The 15,914-nt window shown below is 37.6% G+C and overlaps 1 long non-coding RNA gene across 24 annotated transcripts; it reads left to right on the top strand.

The window, feature by feature from the left end:
* Positions 1-243: 243 nt before the first annotated feature.
* Positions 244-6,059, top strand: LOC107863611. Of its 24 annotated transcripts, XR_007053040.1 has the most exons (13): positions 250-423; positions 554-653; positions 756-871; positions 1,281-1,528; positions 1,614-2,738; positions 2,824-3,391; positions 4,017-4,138; positions 4,242-4,376; positions 4,862-4,994; positions 5,088-5,150; positions 5,315-5,378; positions 5,545-5,601; positions 5,860-6,059. It is a non-coding gene; the product is annotated as an uncharacterized LOC107863611 (long non-coding RNA). The 24 variants fall into 24 exon arrangements; XR_007053045.1 differs by having other exon boundaries at positions 244-653; positions 756-1,528; positions 2,824-2,917; positions 2,999-3,391; XR_007053046.1 differs by having other exon boundaries at positions 247-418; positions 756-1,528.
* Positions 6,060-15,914: the final 9,855 nt, after the last annotated feature.

Genomic DNA, 15,914 nt, shown 5'->3' with positions numbered 1-15,914 from the left:
AAGCGTTGCAATAGGTGATCAATTGCAACAGGTGATCAATTGCAACAGTTTCAAGCGTTACCAAAAATAATTGTTTTATTAACTATAATTTAACACTATAAGTGTAGCTTTTGACATTAAGCATTGCAATGTATAAATAAAATAAGCTCTAGCAGCGCTAATTTTATTCCCTCTATTTTCAGATAAATTTCATTAATTCCGTCCAAAAAAAAAAAAAAAAATTTTAATAAAATTTTTTAAAATCCTACAATTGCTTAAACCTACTACACTACACTGCTACAATCACTTAAACCTACTACACTGCTACAATCGCTATAGCTCATGGAGATCGATGATCTGGTACTAAGATCTACCAGTGGTGCCGTGGAGATCGACGCCGTGGAGTGTTCTTCCAAGGATTTTCTTTTGTTCATCATCAGTAAGGTCTTTTTTCTCCCGCAAACATTTAGGTGTCGTTTGGTTAGCGTTAAAGAAATACAGTGTTTGATTGGTCACATAAGAACAAATAATTACCACATAGCCTCAATTTACAGTGTCGTTTGGTTGGTCGTAGATATTCGGACAAACATATCTGTGATTTGTATCCTTGAATCGGACCGACTGTAGTGAGCTGTGGCGTGGTGAGCTTCAGACGACTGTAGAATTGCAATTTGGTGAGTTAAAGATAAACCATAACTGATTTGCACTTTAATTTCATACTGAATTTGCACTTTGATTTGCAATTAGGGCTAATTTTGCACATTAATTTCTCTTAGTGTTGGAAAGTAAGATCGAATTTCAGCTCTCAATTTGTGTTGGAAAGTCCGACCGAATTTGCTCATCAACTTCTCTAACATTTGCACTTCAATTGCATCAATTTGGGGTTTTTAAGGTTAGAGTGTTCTTCTACGACTTTGACCTAATTTTTGGGGATTTTGGATTTTTCTTCTCCTTAGAGAACATTTGATTACTAGGTTCATTTGATTGCGTGAACATTTTTGATTTCTCCTTGATTTATTTTTTGATTTTTATGGGTTTAGCTTCTTTCATTGTTTCTCTGTTATCCTTGAATCCGACGCAAAAATGTTCTAAGATAGGTGAGGTTAAGGATGAGCAGACATGGCTAGTAGATGGTGAGGTTTTAACTATTGAAGTAGGACAGGCTCTCATAGGAAGGTGAAGTTATACATAGGGGAAATATTCGAAGGAAATACCGAATTTCTGGTGTCTGAAAGAAGACCAGATCCTTCTTCATTGATTTGTGCATAGTTGGGTCTTGAGTTGACTGTATTGACCAGCAGATCTGGATGAAGCATTGGAAGCAAAATTCAATAGCTTATTGGATGACATGGTACTGTTGGTTGCTCAAAAAGGGAAGCATGCGATGAGGATATCCCTGGAGGATGGTTTAGAATATGCCCTTAAGAAATGCCGCAAGTCCCGTTTTGTGAGAAATCATATAGGTAATGAACCACAAAAACTATCACTGACAGCAATCGAATCCATGACACTTTCTGATGGTGGAGTTCCTCAACATCATGATTCTAAGGTAGAGATCTTGTTGCCATTTTGCCAACCTGGAGTATAGTTGTACTGAATTGCTTAAAGAAGTCTCTCTTCCATATTGGAATCAGGATGATGCATATGGAGGTTTTGGTGGAGCTCATTGTATGATTAAAGGCGGCTACAACTTCATTGCTGAATCACTAAGTGAGGAACTTTGCATTCACTTGAACCACATTGTTACTGATATTTCATATTGCAAAGAAGACGTTCCAACAAAAAATGATTTATTTAAGAAGGTAAAAGTTTCGACATCGAATGGACGAGAGTTTTCTGGAGATGCAGTCCTTATTACAGTTCCATTAGGGTATCTCAAGGCAGAAGCCATTAAATTTTAACCACCTTTAGCCCACTGGAAAGATTTATCTATCCAATGGCTCGGTTTTGGCATTCTTAATAAGTCATCTTGGAGTTTCCTAAAGTATTTTGGGATGATTCTATTGACTACTTTGGTGCGACTGCAGAAGAAATAGACGAGAGGGGCAGATGCTTTATGTTCTGGAATGTCAAGAAAATTATTGGGGCACCTGTTCTTATAGCGTTAGTGTTCGGAAAAGCTGCTATAAATGGCCAGGAAATGAGCTCCTCCGACAATGTAAAGCATTCATTACTGGTTCTGCACAAGCTTTATGGTGAGAACAAGGTACCTGATCCAGTTGCTTCGGGGGTCACCAACTGGGGAAAAGATCCTTATAGCTACGGGGCTTACTCTTATGTGGCTGTTGGATCATCAGGAGAAGATTGTGACATATTGGGCAGGCCTGTGGAGAACTGTTTATTTTTTGCGGGTGAAGCTACCTGCAAAGAGCACCCTGACACTGTTGGTGGTGATATGATGAGTAGGTTATGGGAAGCTGTCCGCATAATTGATATATTGACTACAAACACTGATTACACTGCAAAAGCATAGGCAATGGAGGATGCAAAGAGGCATTCAGATGCTGAAAGGAGTGAAATAAGGGATATTATGAAGAGACTTGAAGCAGTAGAGCTCTCAAGTGTTTTGTGTAAGAACTCTTTGGATGGGGCGAAGATCGTGACCCTAGAGAATCTGCTAAGGGATATGTTCTGTAATACCAATACAACAGCAGGAACATTGCATCTCACAAAAAGAGTTGTTGAAACTTCTGGTAGAAGTTTTGAGATCCTTTGTTGGAACTAAAGAAGGGCTTAGCACACTTAATTTGTGGATGCTGGTATGATTCCTCACATATTTTCTTTTCATTCCATATCTGTCTAACTTAAATTGCTTGTTGTCCAACTAATGTTTATTGGTCACAGGACTCCACGAACAAGGATAGGACACAACTCTTGCGTCATTGCGTTCGTGTACTAGTACTTGTTTCAACCGATTTGGTTGCAGTCTAACTGTCAGGTACATACCACTTTGAGAGAAGGAACTATCCCCCCACTCCCTTATTTTATTCAGGCATCGGGAAAACTATTAAAGAAAAAGTCTGTGTGCATACTAGCCGTGAAGTACGTGCCATAGCAAGTCAGATTGTCAATGTATGGATAGAACTTTTCAAAAGGAGATGGCTGCTAATGGTGGTCTGAAATTACTAAGACAATCCACTGTCACTGATACTTCGAAGAGCAAACACATGGAAGGACCTGGGAAACCACCGATTCGCAGTCCTCCTTCAGCAGTAGACAGTAAACGGGGTTCTAAAGTTTCTGGAAATCAGAAGCTGAATGACATGCCTGCTACGTTAGAAACATTCCAGATGTTGAACCATCGACCTCCCAAGCTTCAGTAGGAAGGTAAAATTTTCCCATGTCTGAGTAAGAGAAGGGCGCGTTTGCCGCTGCAGAAGCAACTTGTGTTGCTGCTCTAGCACCTGCTGAGGTTAGTGTCTTATAATGTGTGGTCCCCTTGATTTATTAATTGCATTGATTTTTGTTCAATTTGGGCATGTGGTAGATTTTTAGTGTTTTTTTTATTCCTCAAGTATGTAAGTTATTAAAATAAGGGTAAACACACAAAGCTGGATTCTCTGTTACGTTGCTTTTGAAAAAAAAAGGTAAGATAGATAAAAGCATTTGTAATATAGAGCAGTCCAAAAACAACATAACAGTGTATTATTCCCTAGATTTATTAATCGTGTTGATTCATTTGTCCAATATGGGAAGGGAATATGCTATATTTTATTTATTTATTCCTTGAGTAAGTTATTTGAAAGGGTGAAAACACAAAGTTGGATTTTCTGTTATGTTGCTTTTGAAGAAATTAGTCCTAAGTCCCTTTTTCTTCTGAGTTTAAGTTTGTATTCTGATAGTGTAAAGATCATCCAAATGTTGTATATAGGTATGTGAGATTTGAAATCTTGAAACTAAGACATGTTACCTGCTACAACAAATAAAGATGCCGTGATGATGTAAATATGAATTATGTTTGATACGTCAGGAATATGAATTGTTTATATATGAATGAATGTCATTGAGTGACACATTGATCGTTACTAAATCTTTAGGTACTTTGAAGAAAATTTGTGAGACAGATTTGGGGCTGATTTCTCAGTGTTGCCTGACAAAGCATGTATTATAAATTAGCAAGCAATATCTGTCAAATGTATCACTGAAAATAAATGTAAAGGTATGTAGTAATTCGACGCGCTGAGATGATTATTTTCCTTGTTTAACTTTCAAAGTATGTGTCAGTTGGATTTTTCTTAAGTTTAATAATCCTTGTCTGATAGATGGGAGAAAGAAACACGGTATTTTTAGATGCTTTGAGATGGAAAATCCCTCTCATTAGTGATATTCCAACGATTATATTTGGTGCTGATGTGACTCATTCAGAATCAGGAGAGGACTGTAGCCCATCGATTGCTGTAAGTATCACGAATTTGTGAGTTTTTGATAGCTCAACTAATAGTTACTCTCTCTGTTTCATAATAAATGAATTGTTGGATTTTGGCACACATATTAAGGAAAAAGCATTAAAGACATAAATTTAACACAACTTTCCATTTTTACCCCAAAAAAAGAAAAAGTTGACCTTGTAATACCTTTTTAAAAGTTAATTGGTTGTCAAATCATAAGGGTAAATTTGGAAAAAAATTCAATGATTCACTTATTTTGAAACACCAATAAATGCCCCAACAATTCACTTATTCGGAAACAGAAGGAGTATTATCTTAGAAAGTCGCTTTCTTTGTTGAAAAAATTTAAATCAAGAAGAATAGTGACGTTCTAAGATGATAACTACTAGTTGAGTGACCATATGAGAATCAACTCAAATATTTGTTTATCATATGTAAATGTTGGAATCTCTTTCAAAGTCTTAAAATTTGGATATACGATATTCCTGATTCAGGTTGTTGCATCACAATATTGGCTAGAAGTTACTAAATATGCCGGTTTAGTATGTGCTCAGCCTCATAGAAAAGAACTCATTCAGGATCTTTACCGGACCTAGCAAGATCCTCAACGAGGAACAATGTCGGGAGGTATGATTAGGTTCATATTTATTGAATTCTCGTTACTGTAACATTTTATTTTCGACAAATATGTACTGACATTTGTTTTACTCCCTTTCTCAGACAACTTCTATTGGCATTCAAGAAAGCCACAGGATAGAAACCACTGAGAATAATATTCTACCGGTACTAACTATATCGTGTGATCGATAAGTTTCACAATGAAAACAGATCGTCAATGTGATTAAGGCCTCTCATAGAAATTTGGCTTTAGATCACCAATAGTTCAATATTGAACTGCACCTGCTTAGTTGTCGTTGTACTTTATGTTGTCTTTAAATTTTGTGCAGGCATGGTGTAAGTGATGGCCAGTTTTATCAGGTCCTACTTTATGAACTCGATGCAATTCGTAAGGTATGTATGCAAATGTTGGAACCATTCATATGCTATTTTCAGTTTTGTGGTCGTCTAGTTCACTCACCTCCTAGTCACACAACGTCAGCCTTTACCTCCCCTTCAGATTCTATAAATTGAGAATTAAAAACATATACTTTTCTTTTTTGTTGACGTGGTCTGCCAGTTTGAGCTGTTTAACTTGCAACACTGAGAGTTTGCAAATGTTCATCACTAATATATGGTAAGAGTAGTTCTCGTCCCCCTCAATAAACAACTATTCATTTAGTAATTGGTGTCGGTGCTTGTAGCTTCTCCTTTACTTGAATGTGGTATATCTACTTGAAAATTATACCTCCCCTCCACAATTTGTTTGAGGATTAGATATAATCCTTGGCTTGCTGCCAGAAGCCCACTTTGACAGTTCATAGCCTTGGTGATTGTAATCTTTTTATGTCGCCATTTAAGTGCTAATTTATATTATTTTGTTCTCTTTTTATAGGTGTCCTAAATTAAGAAAGAGATGAAGAAAGTGACAAAGACATTGACCTTACTTGAGAAGATTTTGGGGTTGTGGATAAATTCTCTAATATCAATAGTTTTGTGTTGAATTTCTTGAAATTTATCGCGACTCGAACTTGCTAGTATGTAAAAACTTAACTAATCATTTGGACTTAATTACATTTTGCTTTTGGGTTTAAATTACTAGCTTGTTGCATATTTTGAATTATGAGATTATTAATGAATGATTTTGTTTTGTGATGTGTATATATTGTGTTGTAATTTATTATGTATATATAAATAAAAATTTACATTAATACGAGTGACTATTTATATAAATTGTTTCAATTTAATAACATGTGGCAATAATTGTTGCACTAGATCAATAAACCATTGCTATAGGTAGTCAAAATGTGTTGCAATAGAATAACAAAAGCATCGCAATAGATGATATTGCAACGGTTTAATATCATTGCAATAGAATTTATTGCAATGGTTAGTAGCTATTGCAATAGATGAAAATAGATGTTCCAATAAGTAATAAAATAGTTGTAATAGGTACTCAAAAAGCATTGCAACAGAATAATAAAAGCATCGCAATAGGGGCTGTTGCAGTGATTTAATGTCGTTGCAATAGATTCTATTGCAACGGTTAGCAACCATTGCAGTAAATGAAAATTATACGTCTCAATAAGTCAAAAAATAATCGTCGCCATAGGTCAAGCTATGGCAACTGTTGTTTGAAACTGTTGCCATAGCTTGACCTATAGTGACGGTTCAGGCAACCGTTGCATAAACCGTTGCCATGACTTATCGCAACGCCCACCTATAGGACGATTATTGAACCAATGCGGAAGAGCTATGGCAACGGTTTTGTTGTCTATTGCAACAGTTTTGCAACTATCACCATAGGGGTAATTTCTAGTTGTGTATTTTTATGAATTATGTCCATGAACTTTCGTGAATTTAGGATTTTATATCATGTTTACTCGAAATTGTTGTCGTCATTAAACTCTACATGTTTGAATGGTGTTGTTCATTGATTTAAGCCATAATTGATGATTTAGTATCAAAATTATGCTTCTAATACTACATGTTTAAGACCATTCCTATGCTTAAGCCATGCATTGCAAGTGTTTGATGAAATACTTCAAAGAATGAGTTTTGAATATGAACTACATGTCATGTCCTCAAAGTTTAAGTATGATCTTGTTGTTAAAGCTATCGAGTACTGGGGGCTAGAATACCCAAAATTTAGTTGTCTACATACTTCCAGTATCCTCAGAATGATTTTAGATAAACCAATAGCATAGTTAATTTCTCAGTTATTATTATTAAAATGAGTAATAGCAGAACTCATAATCAGTTAAACTCAGTTCAGTCTAATAGTCAGTGTCATTCAGTTTGGATTAACATTTAGCACTGAGTGAATGTAGGGATGGCCTATCCCCCATTAGTAGGCATGAGTCATTTGTCTACCCCATCAGTAGGCATGAGACGCTAATAGCAGTCCCTAAGTTCAAAACCTACGATGCCACTGTAGACTTTGAGGGGTCCCTCGTAAGATAGACATGACACTCTAGTCCTTCGAGACATCACATTAGTGGATCCACACAACCATTGTTAGTACCCGTCGCATGGTACTGACACCGTCACAACTGGTGTTACACGTTAAACCCTGATAATATATATTGGGGCATGTCAGTTATAAGTAGCTCTCACTGTTTCAGCCTAGTCTTTAGTATAATTCAGTTCAGGTTTGTATTGACCATAGCATACAATTATCAGTTAATCAGATTTTAGTGCTTTTAGTTCACAGACTATTTCAGTATCATGTCATATACTTGGTCATACATCCTTAGATTTTACATTTCTATGTATGTTGTTCATCAGTTATATAATGTTATTTATATAGTTAGTTATTATATATGTGCATGGGCCATACATATCAGCCTAACCTCATGTAGCATACCAGTACATTCAAAGTACTGGCAGCATACTCGTTTCTTGCATTATGATGTCTCATATCATAGGTTTAGACACTCAGGTTCCCAACCGCACTAAGACATTCTAGCGCATTAGCAGCAGTAACAGTGGTGAGTCCTCATACTTTGAGGACCAATTTTTTTATTTCAATCTTTCAGTCCAATAGTCAGTTGGAGTTAGTTGGGGGCTTGTCCCATTAACTCTACATTCAATCAGTTAGAGGCTTTTAGACTAGTACAGACAGTTAGTCAGTTTTAATTGTTATTATTGGTCGTTTTTATCAGTATTACCAGTATGATTTCAAACAATTTTTAACAATGATTCAGTGTCATTTTCAGTTGTTAAAACCTTATGGCATTCTAGTTAAATTTTGCATAGGTTCTTTGTTATTTTATTCAGAGCTCACAATAGGTACCAACATGGGTTAGCTTATGGTCCTTTACGGCTATAGGCAACGTGTAGCGTCCAAGGGTACTCTCGGGATGTTACAAACTTGGTAGCAGAGCCTAAGGCTTTAAATAATCCTAGGGAGTCTAAAAGCCGCGTTGAGTAGAGTCTTGTGCATAGATGTGAAGTACGCCATACTTATAGGCAAGAGGCTACACGACATTTTAAGAAAAGTTTCCCTTTTTTCAGTACACATGTCCTGTAGATGAGCATGAGATCAATTTAAACTCTCCTTATAATTCAATCTTCCTTCCATCTATAGAACATGCCTCCTAGGAAGACTAACGGAAGAAAAAAATACAAACCAGCCCGCACTTCCACCTATTCAGGAAGATACCCTGAACGAGCATGTCTCTTATGCCAAATTTAAAGATGCCTTCACTATATTAGCTCACTCAGTAGTAGCTCAGAATAATCAGCAGTATATTGTCCTAGCCAATCCAGCGGCCAATATTGTCTCAGCTAGGATTCGGGACTTCACCTGAATGAACCCTCCTCTATTTTCGGGATCTAAGTATGATGAAGATCCATAGAAATTCCTTGACATGATTCAGAAGGTAACAAACATTATGGGCGTGACCTCTAGTGAGAATGCAGAGTTGGGTGCTTACCAGTTGTAGGATCTTGCTCACACCTGGTATAAGTAGTGGAAGAGGGATAGAGGTGTAGATGCAGGGCCTGTTAAATGGGAGGAGTTTTCTATGACCTTTTTAGATAAGTTCTTTCCCTTGGGGTTAAGGGAATCTAAGGTGGTGGAATTTATTAACTTGAAGCAGGGTAGCATAATTGTGAGGGAGTATTCCTTTAAGTTTACCCAGTTGGCTAGGTATGCTCCTTCGATGGTGGCTGATAACATGTCTCGAATGAGTAAGTTTGTTTCTAGTGTAGCTGATAGCATGGTCAAAGAGTGTAGGACCATGATATTGATTGAAGATATGGACATTTCTAGGCTTATGGTCCATGCTCAGCAGATTGAGGAGGAGAAGGTTAAGGAGTAGGAAAGGGAGAACAAGAAGGATAGGATAAGTAGTTTTAATTTTTCTCATCTGAGGACAGAGTATGGTAATCATCCTCAATTCTATAAGAAATCTTCAGCTCCAGCTCCATCTTTAGCTAGATTTCAGTGCCAAGGTTCAGAAATGGTAATCAGGATAGGGCGCCAGGCTCTAAGACTCAGGGTAGTGTGAACAGTGGTCGGACTAATCCCCTTTGCCAGAAGTGTTGTAGGAATCATCAAGGTGTATGCAGGGATGGTAGTGATGTGTTTTTTGGATATGGCAAGCCAAGCTATAGGTTGAGGGAATGTCCGACAGCTATGTAGAAAGGTAGGAATGATCGCCAACAGGGTCAGACTAACTCTTCAGCAGCACCAACAGGTCGCCCAACTCAGCAGGGTGCCACTTCAGTGCCACGAGCAGTTAACGCTAGAATAGATTGTATGTAACCAGTCCTATCCTGATCAGGAAAGTTCTCATGATGTTTTTATGGGTGTGTTAAAGGTTTTTCAGTTACATGTTTACACTTTGTTAGATCCCGGAGCTTCTCTATCTTTTGTAACCCCCTATATAGTTGTGGATTTTGGTGTTAGTCCTAAAACTTTAGTTGAACCCCTATCCGTGTCTACCCTAGTAGGTGTCTCTATTATAGCCAGGAAGGTATGCAGGAACTGTCTGGTTACAATATTCCAGAAATTCACCTCAGTTGACCTCGTGGAGTTAGAGATGACTTATTTTGATATCATTCTCGGCATAGATTGGCTCTACTCATGCTATGCTTCAGTTGATTGTAGAAACAGAGTTTTCCATTTTCAGTTTCCAAATAAACCAGTCCTCGAATGGGGGGTAGTACTTCAACACTTAGGGGTCAGCTTGTTTTGTACCTTAGAGCAAGAAAAATGATATCCAAGGGTTGTGTTTACCATCTTGTTCGATTTAAAGACTCCAATTTTGATACTCCTAGTTTTGAGTCAGTTTCAGTAGTAAGGGAATTCCAAGAGGTGTTTTCCAAAGATCTGCCCGGAGTTTCTCCCGAAAGGGAAATCGACTTTGGGATAGACCTTCTCCCAGATACCCAACCTATCTCTATTCCACCATACAAAATGGCTCCAGCTAAACTCAAAGAACTAAAAGAACAGTTGAGAGATCTCCTAGATAAAGGATTCATCAGTCCTAGTATTTCACCATGGGGCGCTCCAGTCCTATTCGTGCAAAAAAAAGATGAGTCTCTTAGAATGTGCATCATTTACCGTTAGTTGAACAAGGCCACCATCAAGAATAAGTACCCACTCCCCAGAATTGATGACTTATTTGACCAACTTCAGGGTGACAACTATTTCTCTAAGATAAACCTCATATCTGGCTATCATTAGCTCAGAGTCAGAGAAAGTGATATTTTAAAAACAACATTCAAAACTTGGTATGGTCACTTTGAATTTCTAGTCATGTCCTTTAGTCTAACAAATGCCCTGATAAGAAAGTCAAGTTTTAGTGGTTAGATTAAAAGCACTAAAAGCAGGAGGAGATGGTGTGTTGTGTTACCAGTTTAGTTGAAGACTCGACTCACCTCAGCCCCAGTCTTGACGTTGCCCGATGGTTAGATGGGTTCGTTGTTTACTGTGATGCTTTCAGAGTTGGTTTGGGTTGTGTTTTGATGCAGAGGGGTAAGGTCATAGCCGATGCCTCTAGGCAACTTAAGCCCCATGAAAAGAATTATTTTACCCATGATCTTGAACTAACAGCCGTTGTGTTTGCCTTAAAGATTTGGAGGCACTATTTGTAGGGGGTGCATGTTGATGTGTTCACAGATCACAAAAGCTTGCAGTATGTACATTCACAGAAAGATCTAAATCTCTATTAGAGGAGATAGTTAGAGTTGTTGAAAGACTATGATATGAGTGTTTTGTACCATATGGGCAAGGCCAATATAGTGGTAAATGCCCTAAGTAGATTGTCTATGGGGAGTGTTGATTATGTTGAGAAGGATAAGAAAAAGCTAGTGAGGGAAGTTCATCAGCTGGCTAGATTAGGTGTCCGTTTGGTTGATTCAGCTAAGGGTAATGTTTGGGTGTAGAACAGTTTTGAATCTTCTTTGGTTGCCAAAGTGAAATAAAAGTAGGATAGGGATCCCAGTTTAGTTAAGTTGAAGGAGTCAGTCAGAGATCAGAAAGTAAAGGTTTTCTTCCAAGGGGGAGATGGTGTTTTGGGTTACCAGGGTAGACTGTGTGTGCTGTGTGTATATGAGTTGAGATAGTGGATTCTTGCAGAAGCGCATGGTGCACGTTACTCTATTCACCCAGGGGACACTAAGATTTACCGCAATCTGTGGGAAATCTATTAGTGGAGTAGTATGAGGAAGGATATTGCAGAGTTTGTAACTAAGTGTTCTACTTGTCAGCAAGTTAAGGTTAAGCACCAAAAGCCTAGTGGTTATATACAAGAGTTTAGTATTCCCACTTGGAAGTGGGAGGAAGTGAACATGGACTTTGTGATGGGTTTTCCTCGTACTCATCGTCAGCATGATTCAATTTGGGTCATTGTGGATGAGGTGACCAAATCATCCCATTTCTTGCCAGTCCATACTTCTTATTCATCCAAGGACTATGCTAAGCTCTACCTTAGAAATTTGGTTAGGTTGCATGGAGTCCCATTGTCCATCATTTCAGATAGAGGTACTCAATTTACCTCTCATTTTTGGAAGGCTTTCCAGAGGGTTTTGGTACCCAAGTCCATCTCAGTACAACCTTTCATCCTCAAACAAATGGCCAGGTATAAAGGACTATTCAGACATTAGAGGACATATTGAGGGCTTGTTTTATTGACTTAAAGGGCAGTTGGGATGATCACTTGCCATTGATTGAGTTTGCGTACAACAACCGTTATTATTCTAGTATCCAGATAGCTCCATTTGAGGCTCTATATAGGAGGAGATGTAGATCTCCAATTGCTTGGTTTGAGGTAGGTGAGACTGCGTTAATGGGGCCATATTTAGTATTTGATGCTTTTGAGAAAGTTCAGCTAATTAGAGAGAAGCTTAAAACAACCCAAAGTCAACAGAAATCTTATGCATATGTCAGAATGAGAGATCTCAAATTTGAGATTAGTGATTTTGTATATTTAAAGATCTCTCACATGGAGGGAGTAAAGAGGTTTGGTAATAAGGGGATTCCCTGATATGTTATCCCTTACAAGATCTTGAGTCGCTATGGGAAAGTAGCTTATGAGCTTGAGTTGCCTACAGATTTGGCATCGGTGCACCCAGTGTTTCATGTTTCCTTGTTAAAGAAGTGTATCGGTGCCCCTGCTGTAGTTGTTACTTTGAAAGCATAGATTTTTAGAACAGCCCATCCTACGAGGAAATTCCAGTCGAGATCCTTGATCTCCAGATTCGGAGGCTAAGGAACAAAGAAGTTCCCTTGGTCAAAGTTCTTTGGTGGAACCAGTCCGTTGAGGGGGTCAATTGGGAAGCAGAAGTAGATATGTGAACCAAGTACCCTCATCTTTTCTCTACACAATCATTCTTAGTTTAAGGTAAAATCTTTTCTTAGATTTTCTATTCCGTACTTAGTTCCGGCTTCTATCATTCTCATGTCACTCCTGCATTCATGAAATTAGTTCAGTCATGTATTATATTTCAGACTCGGTCATGTAATCATGTTTTCAGCATCTATATTTGTAATACCCCATACTTTTCTTTGTTTAATTCAGCTTTTAGTACTGGCACAAGAGGCTTAGAACCTGAAAATGTAGATATCTATTGAAGACTTAGTTTTCTTTTGACCTCTTAAATTCGATGATTTTTAAATTGATCTTCCCGACCTTGAGATGTATGTTTTTGAGTTGATTCATGTTCAAGGGTGTAAGTAGCATATCTCGGGTAAGTTTTGGATTTTTTGGATGAGATTTGGACTATATTTGGATTTCCAAAATAACAGCTTACCACATCGCGGTAGATATAGCAGTGGAAGCCTTGGCGCGTCGCGGTGAGAGCCCAAACAATGTTTCAGTTGCGAATTTTAATTTCCAGGGGCAGTATCGTGAAAACATGGGATTAAACAGTTGAAAGAGCATATTTTGCCCACATTCCCCAATTTCATTCAATTAGAAACCCTAAACTCTCTAATTGTTCATCAAGCTAAACCTTTTCCCCATCCAAGAAAGATTAAGAATTGGGGGTTCCAAGCCAAAAACATTCAAGCTTGTGATATTCTTCACGATTTATCCTTAGAGGTATGTTAGATGTTCATCCATGGGCCTTTTTTACCCATGGAGTCCAATAATCCATCTTTTATATTTTAAATTATGAAATTATATGTTTATAATGATTTATCTCCATGAAGCTTTTATGAATTTCGATTATACATGATCTTTACTATTTATTTTCGTTTAAAGAAGCCCTTACACATTTGAAGCATGAAATTTCATTGTTAAATCCTTAAGTATGGTTTTAGTATTGCAATTATTCTATTCCCACATGTTTCACTCATTACCATGCTTAAGTCTATGAATTTCTTACCATTTAAATTTCAAGTTAAGATTGTAAATTGTTTCAAGTGGAATGCATTATAGAATGTTTTAAATATAGTGGTTTCCATATCATGTTCATGAGAATTAAAAATAAATTCTTAGTTTATGATCATGTTATGTGATCATGCTATCTCATCATGTTTAAAGGTATTCCCATGTTTAAATTTTTGTCTCCCATGTGTTTGATGAAATGCTTAAGTGAATAATTGTGAACAATGGTTTCCCTTCCATGGTTTTGAAGCTTTCATGTGTCCCATTGTTGTAGTGATCGAGTCCTAGTGGTTATGAATACCCAAAATTTAGTTCTTTACCTAGTTTTCAGTATCTACGAAATGATTTTAGTCATACCATTAGCAATATCATTCAGTTAGTTAATACGGTCAGTTGTGGGTTTAGTTAAACTTAGTCCCATCCAGTAATCAGTGTCAGTTCAATTAGGAGTAGGATTCAGCACTGAGAAAACCTATGGATGGGGGCTCACCCGTCAGTTAGGACTGGGTCCTTAGAAGTAATCACTAAGTTCCAGAACTATGTAGCCAGTGTAGGTTATGAGATGTCACCTGCAAATTTAGGACTAACACTCTCAGGGATCACCTGATAGTTTAGGACTGATCTTAGGGGTCACCCGCCAGATTAGGACTGACTCCACATCCATTGTTAGTACCCGTGGCATGGTACTGCACCCTTACAACTGAGGTCACAGGTTAGACCCCGATTAGTTCAGTTTGGGGCATGTCGGTTAGATGATACCTCCCATAGTTTTAGTTTCCGTATTCTGTTCGGAACTTAGTTTAGTTTTGCTTGACAATAGCATACAGTTTATCAATTATTTAGTTATCAAATTTTAGTATTTTAGTTTATAAACTATTTAAAAATCATGTTATATGCTTGGTCATGCATTCTCAAATTTTATATCATTCACGTATGCATATCCAGTTATCTCATGCTATACATTCAATCAGTTGTTCTTCATACACATGAGACCATGTATATCAGCCTAACCTTATCTAGCATACCTGTACATTCAAAGTACTGACCGTATACTCATTTCTTGTGCTATGATGTATCATATCATAGGTTCGGACGCTCAGATTCCCAACCACACTTAGACATTTCACCACATCAGCAGCAACAATAGTGGTGAGTCCTCATATTTCGAGGGTTGATTATATTTATTTTAGTACTTCAGTCCAGTAGTCAATCGGGGTTAGTCGGGGACATGTCCCATTAGCTCCACAATTATTCAGTTAGAGGCTTTCAGAAACTTTTAGATAGTTATCCAATTTTTAGTTGATTGTTAGTCTTTACGTTATTACTTTTAGACAGTTGTTTCAGCTTTAAGAGTTCAGTAATGTCTTAGTATTATAAAACCTTATGGCATATTCAGTTATTCCACATATGTGTATCTTTTATTAGCAATTTCGTTTAGTGCTTACAGCAGGTACCAACTCATGGGTTAGTTCGTGGTCATTTGTGAATGTAAGCACCGTGTGGCGTCCAGGGTGTACTCCTAGGGCGTTACAATATTCAATATGTAACCTCAATTCCTCAGTGCTCTCAGCATAACTAGCCTCATTCAAGGACGAATGTTCTTATGGGGAGATATTGTAAGACCCCATAAGATCCTAAGCTCATTTCAACTTAATCTTTCATGTAAAAAAGGGTCCTAGACTTAGAATATTTTACTAAGTGTTAGGAGTTAGTCAATTCTGAAGCCCTCAAACTTTGATGAATTTATTTTTGAACTTCTCGGCATCAGAGAATTAGTTTTTAAGTTGATTCATGATCAGGGAAGTCAATTGTACATCTTGAGTGAGTGTCAGAATATTCAGATAAGCATAAGGGCATGTTTGGACTTCCAAAACAGCAGCGAAGGGCGATTAGCCCATGGCGCCCTACCTAATTCGGTGTTAGGGGAGCTCACAATGTAGACCGCGATGCCCTACCCAGTCTGGTCCATGCATTTTTCAAATTTGTTTTGCTTTTTTAGGGTAAATGGGTCATTTTCCCTTCACCCAATAGGTGCATGGCACGGGATTAAAGCCTCAAATAGCATATTTGGTCATCTTTTGATACAAGAATAATCATGGATATGAACTTA

The sequence above is a fragment of the Capsicum annuum genome, chromosome 3 (genome assembly GCF_002878395.1).
Source record: "Capsicum annuum cultivar UCD-10X-F1 chromosome 3, UCD10Xv1.1, whole genome shotgun sequence".
Classification (NCBI taxonomy): Eukaryota; Viridiplantae; Streptophyta; class Magnoliopsida; order Solanales; family Solanaceae; genus Capsicum; species Capsicum annuum.
This window is presented reverse-complemented; position numbering and strand designations above follow the sequence as displayed.